Below are 22,392 nucleotides of genomic sequence, written 5' to 3'. Positions count from 1 at the left end.
AACCGCCCTTTCGGTACCAATTAATTTATCGGATGTCTTAGTTGCGAAAATTCGAAATTTAACAGACCTGATTCAAATTACTTACAATTGATTGATTTGAATACCCTTAAAAGATAAAAACGTTTGACTCATAGCGGAGTATAAAATCGAATTAGGATAGCAAGTGTGCAAACATGAGAATAATAAATAAAACAAGAAAAAATAGAAAATAACAAAACAAGTAAAAAATAAAAAAATTAAAAAAATGAATAAAATGATAAAAAACAAAGACAGAAATAAAGGAAAAATATTAATAGAGTAAAAAATAAAAAAGGTAAAAGAAATTAAAAAGGAATACAAGATAATGTGTACATATAAAGTAGTATTTACTAAAACAAATAAAAATAATAAATATATAATACTAAGTAAAACAAATAAAAAATAAAGATACACATGATATTAAGAAAACAAATAATAGAAAAAAATAAAATAAAGTAAAAATATAATATATATAAATAAAAACAAAAATAGAATATTAAGAAAAAATATATATAAAAACGTATAAAATATAATATTAAGAAAAAATATATATACATAGTAAATGGAGAAAAATTAATACATCTATACACACACATACATATATATGATATAAGATATATATAATAAATAATATATATAAATAAAAAAAGGAATATAGTAAATAAAATAAAAAATATATTAAAAATATATATAGGGGACGAAATTAATAAAAGTAAATTAAAGGGTAATTTCAAGGTAAATTAAAGATTAAGATTGACTTAGGGGGAATATTAAATACTTTAAAAAATGAACATGCCTCGGGAGTATGTCTAGGTTCGAAACTTCGAAACCCCACCCCTTTTTGGTCATCGGTACAATCCACGCTTTGGGTTATTCAAACCAAATCTCAAGAAAAATAACATGCACATGCGAGAAATGAACGAATCAATGTAAAAAAAGATGTTACATTTTATTTCCTTTTCGAATCGTTTACAATAGCTTTGCCTTTGTATTTTTTCGTGCTTTCCTCTGTATCTTGTATGTAAATCGTGTCTTACAAATAGGGAGGATTACATGTATTTATAGTGAAAAAAACTATTTTTTTAGAATCCTAATGCAACTAGAATCCTTGCTCGGTTGTTGCACGTTTGTTGGTGTGGTTGTTGCTTTAAAAGATATAGTGGTGGAAGAGTCATCTTAGGAGATGAACTCTTGCTAGTTCTATCTTTTAAGAAAATGGGTGTCTACACAGTCACCCTAGTTTCCAATAGAGTTGTCAATAAGGGGTTGTAGTCAACCATTAATTTAAGGAAATATCTTCTATAGGTAGGGCTTGACATGCTCTAGCTACTCCAAATCATGCACTCTATCATAGAATATTATTACATGGAACAGTCAAGTATTGCCTTGTCTTTGGTTTCCAATTGCACCTCAATGTTCCTTTCTCCTTCCTCGGGCACCATGTGTAGTTTATGCACATTCATTGTCTCACTCACTTGTATCCTTTCACATGCTTTATCTAGTATTTCAGTTGTCAATTGAATCCAGTAAGAAAGTGATGGTTGATTCAATGATTTGTAATTAAATCATTTCTTAAATCTTAGTCCTTTCTTGTTTGGCTCTTTGATAGTTTTTTTATGCTCGCATCTGCTAGAGATGCTTTGACTATATTGTACTTCTTGATTATTTTGTCTAGTCTCCACTATTTGGACTACGAGGAATTTACCATCCTAGCTACAAGTTCCATGTACCGTAACTGGAGATTCTTTTCCATTCATCGATGGTTCCACTCCAAAGTTAGTCGTGAATGATCTACCCCCCATAATCATGTGGAGAATTTGTTGGGTAGATGGTTCCCCGGCTTGTACATATTTTTCTCTCCTTGAGGGGCCACCTCCCTCATTGGACATATTTTCCTCTCCTCTTGCAGGCCCTGCCCTGCTCCCGCCATTATGGTCGCTAAGAGGATTAGTTATGGCTTTCTGTTTCCTTTTATCCCTAGTGTTACTACTCGAAGCCACTATCAATTTTTTTTCTTTGTTGTTGATCATTCCTGGTGTCTTTGTACGTTTTCCAAGTTCTGAAGAATATCATATCTTGTAGAATTTTATTTCCTTCCTTATGTTGCTACCTTTCCTCATCTTTCAGTGGTCTTCTTTAGACGCCTTCGGCGATTAACTGCTACCATCTTAGGTCCATACATCTTATCTCATGTTTTGTTTCCTCATCCTCTGCATTGGTCTGATTAATGTGGTTTTTCTCCTTGGGGGTGTCCTCAACCTTTTCCTATGATCGACACATCTCCTAAGAGTGACCGTAAACTCCACACTTAGAACAAATATGATGTTAGCTTTCATATTCTAATTTTTGAATCAAACCATCAATCTCAATGCAAGACAAAAGTGGTTTATTTAGATCCATATCTACTGTGTAAGTCTTGCAAATTTACCTTTTTCTCCCATTTTATTATACCCAATGATGAGTGTTCAGAATCGGTAGTATTAGTTCGTTAATTCTTCGATCTTATGTATTTATTGTTGCTGATTTGGTTGTGTTATGCTTATTTTCATGCATGGTCTTACTTTCCAAAATTAGTGATAAAACGGTCGCATTCTGTATTTTTTATTATTATTTGGTCACGGTTGAAGACATGGGCACGAATCTGGGCATGACACGGTCTGATGTGGCAGTTTCTAGAAGGTCCAGTTAGCAGTAATTTTCTAGAAGATCTAGTCAGCGCGCCTTCTAGAAGATACGAGCAGAGTTGCATTAGGAGACTTGTTTAAAGTTTGTATTTTGGAAAAACAATTATCTTTAAGATTATTATATTTTAATTAATTAATTTATCTTTAGGTTTTTAAAGGCTATAAATCAGGGCTGTAAATGAGACGAGACAGATCGCGAGCTACTCAAGATCGACTCAGTCAAGGCTCAATAAATACTCGAATCAAATGGACTCGACTCAAACTCGAGCTCGACATAAATTCTTAACGAGCCAAAACGAGCTACTTGATACTTGACTCGAAAAGCTCGTGAGCAGCTCGAAAATATAATATATTAAGATTTTATTTTTTTAAATTATTAATAATATTAACATTTATGTGTTGATTTAAAAAAATACAGTAATGCTTTCATGTATTTAAGGTTTAGGTTCGAGTTTGAGGATTCAATCTAGTTAAGTTTAAGTTTTTTTTTTTCATTTCGAGCCTTTTTGAGATGCTCACGAGCTTCAGTTTAAGATTTTGAGTTCGAGTCGAGCTCCATTTAAGAGTTTTCGGCTCGTTTACACCCTACTATAAATACCCTCTTGGGTAAGCCTAAATTCACATCTCCTATTACAAATTTCTGGGAACACACTTGGCGAGATAGTTTCGTCAAGAGGGAATTGAGATCGGAATTGATGGTTATTGAAGCAACAATCCGAGTCGGTCGCCACGAATTTAATCAGTAATTAATCTATGACAATTGATTAGATCAATTTCCGAAGCCGGAATCAAAGATTGCCTTGGGTATTTGATATACAAAATAGAGTCACGGGGATTACCCTTGTAGACAAAGTAACCGACTTGAATCCCGAAGGGAAAATCTAATTCGATGATCTGAAGGAAATTGAGTCAAAGCGAAGCTTGAGGCTGTTTTTACCATATCCATTTTTCAACTTTAAATATTTTATTTATTTTACTTTAAATCACTTTTATTATTATTTAAATATCTTTTTACCAAAATCCCCTCCATTTTACTATTTCACGCCTGGTTTAAACAATTCAGACAAAAATTTAGAATTTTCTAAGTCCCTGTGGAATCGACCCTTATTTCTCTTTACTACATATTTCCTTATTTATTTATTTATTGAGAAAAAGAAATTTATTTTGACATCAAAACGACAATTTTCAAATTGACACCGTTACCGAGGACTTCACCAAGGTTACTAATTTTTTGTTTGCTTTTGATTAATGACAAAGACTAATCTGGGCGCATTAGTGGAGTACGACCCGAGATCGAAGCCAGAGCTAGGAGAATTCACGCATAGATGCTTCGGAAAAGAAGGAGACAACAATCAAATCTAGAATCAGAATCAAATTCAGGTGAATCCGTTAATACAGAACCAATTCCGATGGCCGATCCTACCATTAGAGAGTTAGTCGCAGCACCCATTGAACAGGAGCCTTTGTGCATTGATTTTCCCCAAGGCAAAACTCCATACCAATTAAAAACTGCCCTTATTCATCTCCTCCCTACATTCCGTGGATTGACAAACTAGGATCCACATAAACATCGCATGAAATTTCACATAGCTTGTTCTAACATGAGACCACAGGGAGTAACCGAGGACCAAATCTACCCCCTAATTCTATTACTACATGGGCTCAAATGACTCGTCTTTTTCTTGACAGGTTTTTCCCTACGGCGAAAGTCAGTGAACTATAAAGGAGAATACTTGGAATCAAGCAGCTTGATGGAGAATCGCTTTACAACTACTATGAGCGGTTTAAAAAGTTATGCGCTAGCTGCCCACAACATGGGTTAACGGAACAAACACTCCTTCAATACTTTTATGAAGGATTAAATCCCCTGGAGATGAAGATGATCGATGCCGCCAGCAGTAGAGGCTTGGTGAACATGACTCCTACTGAGGCTAGGGATTTAATTTCCATAATGGCCGTAAATTCTCAATAGTTCTGCACAAATAATGAACCTCCTCGAAGGGTTCATGAAATAAGTTCATATTATTTAGAAAAGAAGATAGATAAATTAACTGAAGTCGTCAACTCTCTTGTTGCAGGAAAGACATGATCAAATAGATCGTGGAATATGTGCATTATCTGATCATCCAACAGACGGTTGTCCACTGATCCAAGATGACAGAGCAGCTCAAGTTAATACAGTGGGGAACTTTCCAGGACCTCCCCAAAGAGCTTATAATCCCTACAGAAATACTTACAACCCAGGATGGATGGATCATCTGAATTTCAGTTATGCTCAAAACTCAAGGCCGAATCAAGGTTATCAAGCGAGACCACCTCCACCACCACAACAACCATAGAAGACATCATTAGAATCAATTGCTGAGAGGTTAGCACTTTCCCAGGAAAAGTTCTAGATTCGTACTGAAGCCCACTTCCAAGAGATTGACAAGTAGATAAGCCAACTGGCTCAAACTGTAGGACGCTTGGAATCACAAAGTAAACTTCTGTCTCAAACTGAGGTAAACCCAAGGGAAAATGTTAGCGCTATCACTCTTCGGAGTGATACAGTAGTGGTGCCACCTCTTCCAAAAGATGAAGCAATCCAAAATGTGAAGAAGACTGTTGATTCAGGATCCTAGAAGAAGAGTGACGAAGAACAAACGGATTCAACGCCATCTCTCTATGATGTGCCACCATCTTTTCCGCCGAGGTTAGTTAAAAGGGATAAACAAGATGAGGAAAAGGAAATACTAGACGTATTTCTAAAAGTGGAAATCAATATACCTCTCCTTGAGGTTATCCGAAAAGTTTGCAATACCCTGGTAAAATTGGTAAAATTGGGATAAAACGAGCCATGTGTGATCTTGGTGCTTCTATTAATGTAACGACTCTATCTGTTTACAATATGATTACTAATGAGCCTTTGAAGGATACCAAAATATTAATTCAGTTGACGACAGATTTTTCATTTACCCGTAAGGACTCTTGGAAAATGTGCTAGTAAAGGTAAACAACTTAATATTTCCTACTGATTTTTATATAATTGACATGGAGAATGATCGCACCAGTACTTCTTCTGATATTCTTTTGGGGCATCCATTTCTAAGTACTGCACACACAAAGATTGACGTAAGAAGCGAGACTTTAACCATGGAGTTTGATGGTGAGGTCGTTAAATGTGATGCGTATAAGGCAATGAAACACCAAGACAAAGTGGCGAGCATAAATTATGTTGATATTATTGATCATTTGGCAAATGAGTTTATAGAAACTAATGCATCTTTTGATCTATATAGGGAGTTAGAAGACCACAATAAGGAAATCAGTGAGTTAGAAATTTTATTTTCTGTTCATTCTGATTTACATTTGATTCTTTCTAAGTCTAAAGGTCTCCCTTCTATTTTAAAGACACCTGAGATAGGACTGAAACAAATGCCGAAAAACTTAAAGAGTGTCTTTTTAGGAGAAAATGCTACTCCACTGGTTATTTCGGATACGCTTTCAAAGCTAAAAAAGGTCCGAAGAATAACCTATGAGAATGTTAAATTCTACAAGGAGAAAATAAAAGAATTATATGATCGTAGAATTTCTCATAAGGAAATTCTTATTTGGAAAAAGTGTATGAAGTGGATGAAGTATTTCTCTAAGAACTTGTAGTCTGAATCAGGTCATCGATCTAGCGACGTTAAACAAAAGCGCTTCATGGGAGGCAACCCATTGTTTTTAATTCCGTTACATTTTCAATTTTAATTTTAATTTTTTTATTTCGATTAAGCATGTTTCATTTAATTTTTATTATTATTTTGCAGGAACCAAATGTTTTTCAAACTTAAACAATGAAGATTTGTGAAATTATCATCCGAACAGTGTCAAATTTGGACACTAGGAGCAGTGTAAAGTCGTGCAAAGCAGTGTAGTACCGATACTGCTAAGACATTATCGATACCATGGAAACAAAATCAAAAAATGGTATTGATACCAGTAAATGGTATCGATACTACTTTATATAGAAGTATCGATACTCCTCTGATAGTATCGATATTGTTGATTTAATACGGCGTACATTAGCACACTTCTAAGGAGACCAACACACGTTAGCAAAATCCAAATTTTTTCTTCCCCTTTTTTTTTGTTATGCCGCCTACCCTAATCTTCTCTTCTCTTTCCTTTCCCTTTGACCTTAGACCCCATCATGCCTATCTCTATCACCTTTTTAGATTTTAAACTCCTTTTTATTTTCCCCAAAAGTAAAACCAAATTGACTCCAACTCTAAAACACCCCCCAAACAGGGTAGAAAACAAGTTTAACCCAACCCCCTTTCATCTTCTCCAAACCGATTACCTCTCTCCAACAATACGCTTCCATCATTTTTCCCTCTCCTCACCGTCATTGGCCTTACCAAACCACTACGCTCTTTCTAACGTGCTTATTCCACGATGGTACACATAAGGAACCAATCGGACAACGCCGATCGCCTCGCTTTGCCCCGGGTCGAGTACTGCTCATCCTACTTCTCCGCAGTGCTCCCTTTCTCCATTATTCCAATCAATGTAAACCGTGACTACTTCATCCTCTCATCCATAATAATTGATCTTCCCGACATGTTCCATGACTTCAGCGGCATCGAACAATACACGGGAGGTAAATTTTGATCCTATTTCCATTCAACTATTACTAATATACCATCCAATTTATGGTTTTACAGAGGATTTCAATACTGATTTTCCACTGACGATACCAAATGATGTTTCTAGTTCATGGCATCAACCCAAACAACCCACTTTTCCACCCAAGCACCTCCCACCATGGCAGTGGCCGACAATAAATCTGGGGAGTATTCTATTCCTTCTCTCGTACTTTAATTTTACGTTTTGAGACAAAACGCTTAAAGTGAGGGGGAGTAGAGTCTAGGTTGAATTTCCCTTTGCTTATTTTTATGTTTTAATGCTAGTATGTGTTGGTTGGATTTGCGAAAATTTCATTGAATTTCTTTGTCTTGTTGAATATATTTTGTATGATATGCTTGTTTGGGAACACATGATTGTTTTGGTTAGGATGTTCTTGATAGTGAATAGCATGAATTGTGATCAAGTTGGTATTTTTGTGATATTCCATGATGTTGTTGGTTGAAATGTGCTTAGCTCAATGCATGAAAACAATTTAGTGAGATTTGAGCCTTTACGAGCATATCATTTTTCTCTCATTTTGTTGGATTGAGTGTGTCGAATTTGACATTGGTATTCTAGAACCTGCATTTTAAATACTATCGAGATTACACATGAACATGATGTTTAAAAATGATTTGGGCACCTTAGGATTAACTATTCCATTTCCCCCCACTAAATTGCATACACATGCATTTTCCCCTAGTTAACCACTTTTGAGCATATTCTAATTTCTTTGTTTTCACCACATTTTTAAACCCTAGCCTTTTTATTTTATCCCTCTTTTCTACCCTTTTCAAGGCAAGTGAACAGACAATCTGATATATGCTTCATAAAAAAAGAAAAAAAACTCGAAAAAATAGCATCGTTTCGAAAGAGAAAAAAAGAAGTTGTTCGAAAAAAAAGAAAAAAGACTTGAAGAAATGAAAAAACGAAACAACAACAAAGAGGAAAAAATCCAATGCATTTTGAAAAGAAATTTGTTGTTTGATAGATTTTCTTTTTATCTTGTTATGCTTAATGTTTTGATGGACTTGAACTTTTTATTTGTTAGTTCCTTGCCTCGAATTCTAACCATATTAATTAGCTTTTTCTCCATCTTTACCTAAGCCCCGTTACAACCAATCAAAACCCTTTGATTTATTCATCTTGTTCTTATTAGTAGTAGAGATTTGATTTACTTGCAGGCCTATGGTAATATTGTATCGGTTCAGACATTGAGCGTTTCTTTACCCCAAACACATTAAGTGATTTGAGTGAATCTCGGTAAGGTGATGAGTTATGGGCATTGAGATTAATGAATGAAGGGATGTTACAATTGCATTTAACTTGTTCCAATTGGTGATATTCATTTATTGATGTCTTGACTTGAGTAATTCTTGTGGTCTTTACTTTGCTTCATTGAATGTGAAATTTGACAGAGAAAGGTAAATGAAATTTTTAACCGATTTGATTATATCATACTTGAGGAAAAACAATAGATAAGTGAGGGGGAATTTGATGAGTGTTCAGAATCGCTAGTATTTGCTCATTAATTCTTCGATCTTATGGATTTATTGTTGCTGATTTGGTTGTATTATGCTTATTTTCATGTAGGGTCATACTTTCCAGAATTAGTGATAAAACGAGTGCATTCTGTAATTTTTTTATTATTTGGTCACGATTGGAAACATGGGCACGACTCTGGGCATCACACGATCTGACGTGGTAGTTTCTAGAAGGTCCAGTCAATGACAGTTTTTAGAAGATCTAGTCAGTACGCCTTCTGGAACATGGACGAGCAGAGTTGCATTGGGATACTTGTTTAAAGTTTGAACTTAGGAAAAATTATCTTTAGGATTATTTTATTTTAATTTCTTTATTTATCTTTAGGTTTTTAGAGGCTATAAATACCCTCTTGGGTAAGCCTAAATGCACATTTCAGATTACAATTCTCTTTGCTTTCTAGTTTTATAAATGTTCTCTCCTTTATTGTTTTTTCAAGTTTTTGGTTTTTACTTTATATTTAAGCTTTGTTTTTAAATATGCTAAGTATGAATTTTGTCATGCTTAGCTAAATTTTTCATAAGCCGAGAGCTGAAGTGATGACTCAATTCCAACGGAAGAATTAAAACAGGCCCTTAATAACTTCGAAATATCTCTCTCAATCTCTACGCTTATTTTTTAAAATCAAAACAGTTTTCAAAATCAAAGATTGACTTTGGTCAAGAGGTTGTTGCGATTAAATGTGTGGGAGGAAGATTCAGCTTATAGAAAGTACATTCGACTTCCTGGGAATACACTTGGCGAGATAGATTTGCCAAGAGGGAATTGAGATCGAAATTGACGGTTATTGAAGCAACAATCCGAGTTGGTCACCACGAACTTAAACGGTAATTGATCTACGACAATTGATGTTGATTAGATCAATTTCCGAAGCTGGAATCAAAGATTGCCTTGGGTATTCGGTATAAAAATAGAGTCACGGGGATTGCACTTGTAGACAAAGTAACCGACATGAATTCCGAAGGGAAAATCTAATTCGATAATCTGAAGGAAATTGAGTCAAAGCGAAGCTTGAGGCTGTTTTTACTATATCCATTTTGAACTTTAAATTTTTTCTTTATTTTACTTTAAATCTATTTTATTATTATTTAAATATCTTTTTACCTAAATCCCCCTATTTTATTGTTTCACACCTAGTTTAAACAATTTCGACAAAAATTTGGAATTTTCTAAGTCCCTGTGGAGTCGACCCTTATTTCTCTTTACTAAAAATTTCCTTATTTATTTATTGAGAAAAAGGAATTTATTTTGACATCAAAACGACAGTTGTCACCCAACCTTTACTACTCTTTCGATTTTCACTACCAGTATACAAAAAGGGACTTTATATAGTATCTATATAGTAGTCATGGGATTCGAATCCAAACAATGACTTGGGAGAGATGTTTCTCCAAGGTTGAAAAGGTTTGACTCTGTAGTTGCACCATTAGATAACTTCTAAATAGCATCAATGGACCATTAGTTAACACCTTCACATAGTCTTCTTCCAGTTCGAACTGAACAAGATAGTAGTCATTATCAAGATCCACTAATTAAAGTCTTGCTTTCAGGTTCCATGCTCGAATCTTATTTAAGAGTGCTTTATATACAATTTTCTCCCCAATTAATGGAACGATGATTGTCTCTCGTATATTATGATCAATCAAGTATCAACTTGGTTAGAGAATTTGATCATCGGGTATGAACCGCTCTTATTAATGACAACGTCACCTTCATGGATTAACACATCATTATCTTCAAAGTCGGGGATATTCATCTAAATAATGTATCTTGCTCCTTCTACTATAATTGCATACGACTTACCCTTCAGAACGTCCTCATTCACTACTTCTAGAGCTCTATGACACAATTTAAATCAAAATAGTACACACTGAGGTTTACAACCCAAATATAAGTAAGGTTTTATAAATACGCATACCCTCTTAAGATAAAATATAGTACTCTAGAAAATATGATGGAAGTCTTGCTTCCCTGGTGCTCCATGAACGACTCAAGCTAATAACCTAGTGTTGAGTTAATCGATCGACGAAATAGCCAAGAAGGGGTGAATTGACAATAAAAATTTTGGTTGAAGCTTTTGCAGAAAATTGAAAATATTTGCACATCGATTTAGAGTGTTCGAATTTCTCAACCAAAGTCCACGTCCACTACCTTAGCTATCCACACTAAGGATTTTCCAACAAATTCACTAATTTGTTATTTCTTTTGAGGAAAAAGAGTAACCTTACAACTCCCTCAAGAATTATACCAAAAATTCTTGAGAAAACTCTCTCCCAAAGAGAAATACAAAAATTTGCAAACTTACAAAAAAACCTCACAAGGCAAAATGTTTGCACAATTATAGAACAAAGAAAGAACACTAAAAAATGAATACAATTGAGAACAATAAGTGTTCTTGAAAGCAAAATGAATATTGAATGAAAATTTGGCTTGAAATGCTCAAACTTGAGGTTTGATGCTTTCTCTTTGATTCTCTAGCTTCTCTTCTTAATTGTTGTTGATCAATGGCTCCTAAGCTTGTTTAAATACACCTTGAATCACTTCTGAATGTTGGGGATCATTGGTGAAGTCAATAGAGCCGTTATTGTGTGAAAACAATTGAATACAACAATTGGGAGCGTGTGTTCATCGATGCATAGCCAAGGTACATCGGTACACTATGTGTAAAATTCAAATACCGTTATAAGACTTAGTGCATCGGTACACTAATTACATTCGATGTTTCAAAGAGTCAGGAGTGCATCGATGCATGGTCTGTGCATTATGGTTTGTGCATTGGTACACAAAATGCATTCAATGTTTCAAAATATTCAAGAGTGCATCGATGCATAGGTTGTGCATCGGTACACAAAATGCATTCGAAATGGGTGTGCATCGATGCATCATGGAGTGCATCGGTACATCCCTTTGGAAAATTAATTTTGGCTAGATTTTGGTTCGAAATACTTTGTAAAATTGTTTGAAAAATATTTTAAGTTTGAAACACAATTTTATACTTTAGTAAGGATTGAAATTGATCTTTGAAAAACTTGGAGTAATATTTTGATATTCAAATAATTGAATCGAATATTCTTTAAAAATGATTGTGAAATCTTAAAATTCAATAACCCTTAATTTTTTATATATCAAAATGTTTTCAACAATCTCCCCCTTTTTTATATAACAAAACATTTAATAAAATTTTAAGATTTTCATTGAAAATCATTTTTGAAACCAAATTTGTAAAAAGTAAAAGTAACACCCCCTTACTATATTCTCCCCTTTTTTGTTAAATCAAAAAGACTATAAAACGTTTTAAACAAGATTTTGTAATATTAGCCAATTGAAATAAATAAATAAAACTTAAGCTGCTAAGATCACAATCAAGAGAAATGTTAGCCATTAGTTTTATAAATCAATATCATGAACAATGTGTAATTATAAAGTGGTCATATTCTAAATGATTTAAATGATGCAAAAATTAATAAACATTAAGCTCAAATTAAAAATTCAACCAAACCAATTATTCAAGTTAAAAATCCAACATCCAACATCCAAAACAAATTCAAACATCCAAACATATTAATCCAAAAACATTCAAAATGTTTTAACAATAAGTCCTAAATCCAAGAAAACTAAAGCAAGATAGGTCTAGTCATCCAAAGGAGGATCGGGAGGAGGAGGATAATGTGCTCGCATCTCGAGTGTGTGTGCATATAAGTGTTCATTCATCTCCCGTTGTTGAGCCCCCAAAGTATTTAGATAGGACTTATAAATGCAAACCTTAGATCAGATGACTCCAAAAATGATCGAAAATATAGAGGCATTTGATCCTCTTCCTGTGCCAGTTTGTCCTTGGGTGTTTCATTGTCAATATCGTAGATATCTTGCATAAATTGTTGAAGCTCTGGATCATCGTCCGCTGCCGGTGCTGGAGGAGATGGAGCTCGTAAGAATCTAGCTCCCGGTGTTTTCTCAGAGATTCAACCCATTGGTTACCTTCCTTTTTCCATCCCAATTTCTTTAAGGATGTGAGATTTATTTGGTTCTGAGAGGGATGAGAATATCAAATGAAACCTTAAGCCTGAGTTTGATAAACATGTTACTAAAGAAACAACCGTAAGCTAAAGTTTCTATATTTTTGGATGGGACAACGTTTACGGTATCTACTAGCTCACCAAAAAAAATCTGTGGCAAATTTATTTTCTTGTTATGTTGGATACAATGTATCCACCATAAATCTATAACTCTAAGAGAGGAGTAAATACCTACGGATGGTCTAAACCACCAAGAGATAATCAAATGAAGGAATCACTCGTGATGAGTTCTTAAGGTACTAACACTATCCTTAGCTTTATAGGGTGTAGCCACAATATCTCTTTCATTATCTAGACATTCATTGTCTAAACCAAAGGCAATAGCTATTGTGTCCTAATTGATATAAATGACTTGACCTAAGAGATAGGATCGAATTCCTACAGTTTCGGTTCGACGCTCGTTTTGGACACAGACCGCATTAGAGTAGAAAAGGCGGACTAATTGGTGAAAAACTATGGGCTGAATTTGACACATTTTATCAAACTTCCAGTAACGGAGAATAGGAAGATATCAGAAGTTCATATCCATCATTGCTTGAATGGAGGGGATATGATCTTCCTGGATTTTGTACGATTGGAATGAATTAACGAACCTATGATATAGTTCATATCGACAACGACTATGTTGGTTGACGAAATAATTAAGAATGGTTAATTCGGGTTCGTTTGAATTTGGATTTTGTGATGGAGGTGGAATATGAGGTCGCTTTTTACTTGAACGACTCGATGATGACCTAGGGCATTTAGGATTAGACATGGTTCAAGAAATTGGAATAGGATAGATAACCTGGAAATTTGAAACACATGTATGCAATATAATCAATCCCAAAACTCAATTGAGTCTGCAATATTCAAGGTTCTCTAAACCGAATCCTATTGGGTAATTGTTTAAAAATTATTTTTGAAAACAATGTTTCAATAATAATATGTAACTTTCAATATAATTAAATCAAAAACATCAAATTTTAAAATTAAATCAAATATTTTTTATTTCAAAAATTCAAAGATTTTTGAAAAATTGTGTTTTTTGATAAAACTGATTGTAAAAACTAGTTTCTAAACATTAAACAATCAATGCCCGATACTTAGTTCAACCTAGAACTAATCAAAATTAGTCATAAGTTCAAAGATCAATAAAATAGAGGTTTTTGAAATATTACCTTGAAAAGTTTGAATTTTATGAGAATGTGATGATTTTTGCACGAGTTTGATGATTCCAACATGTTTAGAAGTTGAAGAACAGTTGGATTCCGACAAGAATATGTTAATTTGAGCAAAGATGGAGATTTGGGTGATATTTGGGCAAAAACGGTGAGAGTGTTTTAGTTTTAGGGTGTTTGGCTAAATATGATTTTTAGGGAATTTAAGCCTAAAACCCGATGGGTGTATCGATGCACAAACAGAGTTCATCGATGCACATTCAAGGAGTGCATCGATACAACTTCATGGTGTATCGATGCACATTCAAGGGATGCATTAGTACACTCTCTAGTGTATCGATGCATGAAGCACAAAAATGTCAAAAATCCGTTTTAAACACTTAAAATGCTAAATTAATTAGTTCTAGTGGTATTGGCAACTCATATCACAAATATTAACAATGTTCAAACAATCAAATCTATCCTTAAACATTATTTGAACATCTAATTAATTTTCACTAAGAATCTTAAACTCCTCCTAACTAATATCAAAGAATGCAATAAAAATATTATTTTTATAAGCATTTTTCATTTCTAATTAAAAGTGCTAAACTTATTTTAAACACTAAGTGAAGATAGGTCAGTTAAACCTAATTCTCTCCTAAGTGTCCAAAATCTTTCTTTATCTAAAGGTTTTGTAAAAATATCCGCTAATTGATGCAAAGTATCAACAAATTCTAGAACTACATCTTCTTTAGCAACATGATCTCTAATGAAATGATGTCTAATTTCAATATACTTAGTTATAGAGTGTTGGATGGGATTTTTAGTGAGACAAATAGCACTAGTATTGTCACACTTAATAGGTATTTTACTAACTTCAATTCCATAATCTAAAAGTTGTTGTTTCATCCATAAAACTTGTGCACAGCTACTACCGGCTGAAATATATTCCACTTCAGTGGTAGATAATGCAACACAATTTTGTTTCTTTGAAAACCATGAAATCAACATATTTTCTAGGAATTGGCAAGTACCGGAGGTGCTCTTCCTATCTATTTTGCATCTTCCATAATCCACATCAGAGAAGGCATGCAAGCTAAAGCTAGAGTCTCTAGGATACCAAAGTCCTAAACTATGAGTGTCCTTAAGGTATCTAAAGATTCTCTTAACAGCTAGTAAATGTGATTCCTTAGGGCATGATTGAAATCTAACACATAAGCAAACACTAAACATAATGTCAGGTCTACTTTCGGTTAGATAAAGCAATGAGCCAATCATGGATCTATATAATTTAACATCCACACATTTACCTCCTTCATCTTTGTCAAGCTTTGTTGATGAGCTCATTGGAGTGGCATGAGGTTTCCCATTTTCCAATCCAAACTTCTTGAGCATATCCTTGACGTATTTTGCTTGATTGATGAAGATGCCATCTTTTCTTTGCTTGATTTGGAGTCCCAAGAAATATGAGAGCTCCCCCATCATGCTCATCTCGAATTCACTCTGTATTAGCTTAGAAAATTCTTGGTAAAGAGCATCATTAGTAGAACCAAATATTATATCATCAACATAAATTTGAACTACTAATAAATCTTTACCTTTATGCTTTAAAAACAATGTAGTGTCAACCTTCCATTTTGAAAAACCTTTTTCAATTAAAAAATTTGACAATCTTTCATACCAAGCTCTAGGAGCTTGTTTTAAACCATAAAGTGCTTTTATCAATATAAAAACATGATCTGGAAATTTTGAATCTTCAAAACGAGGAGGTTGTTCCACATACACTTCTTTTATAAAATCATTTAAAAATGCACTTTTAACATCCATTTGATATAATTTAAATTCATTAAAACATGCAAATACTAATAACATTCTAATTGCTTCCATTCTAGCTATGACAGCATATGTTTCATCATAGTCTATGCCCTCTTCTTGAGTATAGCCTTGAGTAACAAGTCTAGCCTTGTTTCTCACTATATTACCACTTTCATCAAGCTTATTCCTAAATACCCATCTAGCACCTACAGTAGATTTATTACCAGGCCTTTCAACTAATGTCCATACTTTACTTCTCTCGAATTGATTTAACTCTTCTTGCATAACCATAATCCAATGTTCATCATTTAATGCTTCTTTGATATTCTTAGGTTCTATGTATGAAATAAATGCAACATAATTACATATATTTCTAAGAGAAGATCGAGTTATTACCCCTTTAGATGAATAACCTATTATCACACCATCATTGACATAGTTGTATTCTCTTTGGTAAGAAACTTCCCTTTCTTCAATGGTTGGATTCTCGAGAACATCATGAGTTTCCTCATCTTTCGTTTCTTCCTTTGATGATGGTTCTCCAACGTCATGTCTGATGTCATTTGTGTTTATAATACATACATCATCATTTACACAAGAATCCGTCCTCGGAAGGGAATTATCATTGAAAACAACATGTATAGACTCTTCTACAACTAAAGTTATTTTATTAAATACCCAATAAGATTTAGAATTTAAGGAATAACCCAGAAAAATTATTTCATCACTTTTAGCATAAAATTTGTCAAGATTTTCTTTACTGTTGTTTAAAACAAAACATTTACATCCAAAAGGATGAAAATAGCTAATGTTAGGCTTTTTATTTTTGAAAAGTTCATATGGAGTTTTCTTTAAAATTGGCCTAATCATTACTCGATTAATTGTGGCTTCCACCCAAAAATATTTTGGCAAATTGTTTTCACAAAGTGGTTCTAACCATTTCTTCTAAAGTTCGATTTTTCCTCTCAACAACTCCATTTTGTTGAGGGGTTCTCAGTACTGAAAAATTATGGCTAATACCATTATAATTACAAAAATCAGTAAATCCAAGATTTTCAAATTCAGTACCATGATCACTCCTAACGCTAGTTATAGAGTAACCTTTTTCATTTAGGATTACTTTTGAAAACGTGATAAATTTTTTTAATGCTTCATCTTTAGTACTTAAGAATAGAACCCAAGTATATCTAGAATAGTCATCTACCAATAAAAAGCAATATTATTTTCCACCCAAGCTAATAGTTCTAATTGGCCCAAAAAGATCTATATGGATCAATTGTAATACTCTACTAGTTGATACATCATTTGTAACACCCCCAACCCGTACCCGACCCGGATACGAGTCTGAGGTGTCACATTGACTTTTCAAACTTTGACTCTTGACCAAATTCAAAGAAAAATTTTAAAACTTTCATTAAGATAAAAACTGTGTATTTACATAAATTAACCAAAATCGATCAGAGCATATTCAGCTCAATCAATTAGTACATGTCAACTATATTCAGATTAACCATACACCTTTAAATCATCTATTTTCTGTTCTGAAACTTTGTAAGGAAAATGCTGACCTGTCTTGCTCCTCTTAGCTCTTTACTCTTCTCACTTCTGTAACCTACGTGTGAAACAATCACACACTAAGTTGTTGACTTAGTGAGGCATAAAACATATAATAAAACTCTAACTCGTAATCATGCTTGAACAATTTCTACTAACATATCCCATACAAGCATCATACCCACATATACATGTAATAATTCCTACTATGCACCTTTCATATATATATATATATATATATATATATATATATATATATATATATATATATATATATATCTATATATATACATATCATTATCTATCATTATCATATTATCACCTTTCATATTTCTATTCTCTTGTTTATAAGATCAATTAAGCTCATATCATATATCTTATACAGTACATTCCATGTTATCTATTATTAGCCCATGTGCACCTGTGAGAACTGTAGATATGTGAGTCTATTGAGGTTGTGCACCACTATGCTGTCACCACAGCTCATATAAATGTCCCGAAGGACCTATCCAGAGGTCACAAAGACCCCGGTAACTATCCAGAGGTCATAAAGATCCTCGGTAACTGTCCAGAGGTCATAAAGATCCTCGGTAACTGTCCAGAGGTCATAAAGATCCTCGGTAACTGTCCAGAGGTCATAAAGATCCTCGGTAACTGTCCATAGGTCCCGAAGAACCTAGGTAAACTGTCCATATGTCTAGAAAGACATAGGTAAACCCTCGACTCTTGGCATGCCAACTATACCCCTAGCTCTCATGACACATAACATGGGCATTATCTTTTATATCCTTTTACATATTCATGTAACCATATCATATATTCATATAAGCTCATGGTTTTATTCACATATGCATGTAATCACGTAGTTCATGTCAATTCTCATATGAGTTCATATTCATATAAACATAGGATTCACCCTCATGTATCACATATACTTTCTCTTTCATATGGCTCATAACATTTCTCATGTGTTCATATGACATGTAAATCATTGTCATCTTATCATGTTATCACATAAACATATCATCTTACAATACATACAAAACACATCAATACCTATATTCACATATACCTATCATTTCATTATCCTTATTATTATTCTTATCATCACCATTAATCCCTTTTACTTACCATATTCATATCAATAACACATATACTCATGCACACATATAAATCATAACAAATACATACTTCTATGAATTCATGTTTTTCACTATTGGAAATAGACTTATCACAAGTCTTATTTTCCCTTGAACCTCATATACTAAAGAAGGTGCACTCACCTTAGCTTTGCTTTGATTCGATTATAATCCTTCAATTGATCCGGAACGGGATCACGTTCTATATCTACATAATCATACATAGATCTATATTAGTATTATAACTAATATACTCTAATGGTTCACTCTTTAGACTAAGAGAAAAGGCAATTTCATCTTTTAATGAAGGTATTCATCGATGCACTACTGATGCATCGGTGCATAAAATGTATTCGATGTTTGTTTATTACTGGGATGCATCGATGCATGCCTTATGCATCGATGCACTAATTACATTCGATGTATTTATTTTAAAAGAGTGCATCGATGCACTACCAATGCATCGATACACCTTCATACAATTTCTGGGTTTTAACATTGATACATCGGTGCACTATGAATGTGCATCGATGCACTCTTCCCAGAACCTCTTTTTGAACCAGAAAATTCATTCTTTTTGGATTAAATCCTTCATATTTCAACCCCTTTCATATTCCTAACTTTCATATACATACTTAAGCTCATTAATATTCATTTATCTCATCTTTAACCTTAATATCCTCTCCTCTTTAGGAATTTCAAGAATCATACCCTATTTTCCACATGTTTCAAATCCAATTCTAACACTTAATACTTCTTAATTAAGCTGATGAAAGTCAAATTTAGCTTTAAATTCAACTTATCAACTTTATTCTGGAAATTCACTCAAGAACTCCAAATCTTAAATCTTCCCTAACTCATTTATCTTTTGATTTTAAGATAACTTAAGCTTTCCTTAAGCTTAAGTATCACTTAAGAATCATAACCAGGCTTTTAATTCAACAAATAACCAACTAATTAAGAAACTCACCTTTGAGCTGGAGCTTCACGCACAAAGAAGAAAGGAGGAGAAGAGAATTCTGGAAACATTGTTTCCCTCATTTCCCACGTGTAAAATATATATCCCCACTATCACATTTATTTAATTCCTTAAATGATCAAATGACCATTTTACCCTTTATTTCCTTTAATAATTACTAAATAACCTTCATCATATATATCTAATAATCATTGAACTATTTCATTCTTCTACTTTAGTCACCAAATTCTGAAACTTTACAATTTGGTCATTAACCCATAGTTTGGGATGTTACATCATTAATGGACTTAAAGGAAGCTCTTTGATGTTTTCCTTTAGCATAATCATCACATATTTTATCTTTATCAAATTTTAGCTTTGGCAACCCTCTTACTAAATCTCCTTGAATTAGCCTTTGTAAAACACTCATGCTAGTATGTCCTAGTCTCCTATGCCATAACCAACTATCATGCTTATCTTTAGCAACTAGGCATAAATTAGTCATATTAATATAATCTAAATGCACCATGTAAATGTTTCTTATTCTATGACTAACAAGCATAATCTGATTAGATGCAATGTCAATGATTTTACAACCATTTGTTTCAAATAAGACATTGTATCCTTTATCACAAAATTGACTAATACTCAATAGATTATGCTTTAACTCATTCACATATAAAACATCTTTAATTTGTATGGAAGAGATATTACCTATAGTACCTATACCTTCAATGTGACCTTTTGAATTATCACCAAAAGTCACCTCTCCTCTATTTTTGTCTTTAAGCTCGATGAACCGATTTGTCTCCGGTCATATGTCTTGAGCATCCCCTATCAAGGTACCATGAGTTTGAGCTTATTTCTCGTGCCTTGTAGCAATACTCATTTCCCTACAAACATAGATTAATTTTTGATTTTTGGTACCCAATTTCTTTTGGGTTCATATTCATTAGTCTCCAAAATTCTAGTCCCCTTAGGTATCCATTTATGTAGGATATCCTTATCTTTAGTAGTAATGAGTTCTTCAGGAACCCATATACTTCTAACGATTTTTCCATTAGAGGTTCTTCGGGGACCTCTATGATTGTAGTTTTTAAAACTTTTTCTAATAAAGTTGGATTTTGAACTTTCTCCATTTTCAAAACGTTTTGTTCCAACTTTATCAAAAGAAGTTTTAAGATCATCAATTTTCTTTTGATGATCATCATTTACTCTTGAAAGTAAATTATGCAAATCAATATTTTTCTTTTCAAACTCATCTAGTTTGATTTGCAAATCTTTGATTTTACTTTCAAGATCATTGTTGGTCTTGGATATGAGATTATTTTCATATTTTTAATTTTGAAATATCATTTTTGTATTTTAAAAATAATTTCTCATAATCCAAAGCCAACCCAGTATATTCCTCTAACAGCTCATCAAAAGAATAATCATCTAAATTAAATGAGCTAGAGGTTACATGAGAGCTTTCCTCGATGGCCATCAAGCACAAGTTAGCTACTTTTTGTTCCTCTTCATCGGAACCTTCATCATCGCTCCATATAGCCACATGAACCTTGTGTTTTTTCTTCGATTGACCCTTCTTCTTCAATTGTGGGCAATCGTATTTGACATGGCCCGTCTTTTTATATTTGTAGCAAATGATCAGGTCTTTCTCATTTGATTTAGTTTTGAAGCCTTCATTTCATTTTAATTTTCTTCCTCGGTTGGGATTCATCAGTTTTCTGGATCATTTGGAAAATAATGTCATTTCCTCGTCATCGTCATCTTCATCCTCATCCGAATCACTCTCATCTCTTGTAGATTTGAGAGCAACTCCCATGTTCTTCTATTTCTCCTTCTCATTCTTTGTTTCGTCAATCTTCTCGACGTCTACTTCATCTTGAAGCATCATTTCATGAGTGAGGAGAGAACCAATTAACTCTTCGAGAGTTAAAGACTTTAAGTTTTTAGCCTCGATGATTGCCGTCTTCTTTGATTGCCAAGATTTTGGAAGAGAGTAAACTAACTTCCTCACAAGTTTTTCGTTTGGAATGATCTCTCCATATGATTTGAGACCATTGACAATCGTGGAAAATCTATTCGTCATAGCTTTGATATCTTCATCCTGTTTTATCCTGAAATTTTCATAGCTATGAGTTAGAAGACTAATTTTAGATTCTTTTACCTCGTTTATGCCTTCATGAGTGACTTGTAGTTTATCCCATATCTCCTTGGAGGTTGTACAAGATGAAACTATCCCTTATTCATCTGGTCCAAGAGCAAAAAAAAAATATGGATAGCCTTTGAGTTGAGCTAGAACATTCTTGTCTCTGCTTCACTCCATAATCTTGAATGAGTGGAAGGAATGAAGTATCCGTCTTCTATGATATTCCATGCTCCCATATCACTTGCTTGAATGAAGTACCTCATTCTATTCTTCCAATAAGCATAATTAGCTCCATTGAAGAAAGGAGACTTGTTGACAGGCATAGAATCAAGACCGAAGTCAGAGTTTGAAGTGGAGGCCATTGATGACTTGAATATCGATATAACTCTTCCCGAATCGACTCGAGTGATGATTAAACCTTCAAATGAGTGAGGCTCTGATACCAATTGTTGAGTTAATCAATCGACGAAATAGCCAAGAGGGGGTGAATTGACAATAAAAAATTTGGTGAAAGCTTTTGCAGAAAATTGAAAATATTTGCACAGTGATTTAGAGTGGTTCGACTTTCTCAACCAAAGTCTACATCCACTACCTTAGCTATCCACACTAAGGATTTTTCAACAAATTCACTAATTTGTTCTTTCTTTTGAGGACAAAGAGTA

This window comes from Hibiscus syriacus, unplaced genomic scaffold (genome assembly GCF_006381635.1).
Source record: "Hibiscus syriacus cultivar Baekdansim isolate YM2019G1 unplaced genomic scaffold, ASM638163v2 tig00112293_pilon, whole genome shotgun sequence".
Taxonomy (NCBI): domain Eukaryota; kingdom Viridiplantae; phylum Streptophyta; class Magnoliopsida; order Malvales; family Malvaceae; genus Hibiscus; species Hibiscus syriacus.
The sequence above is the reverse complement of the archived record's forward strand: the minus strand, read 5'-3'. Positions refer to the sequence as shown.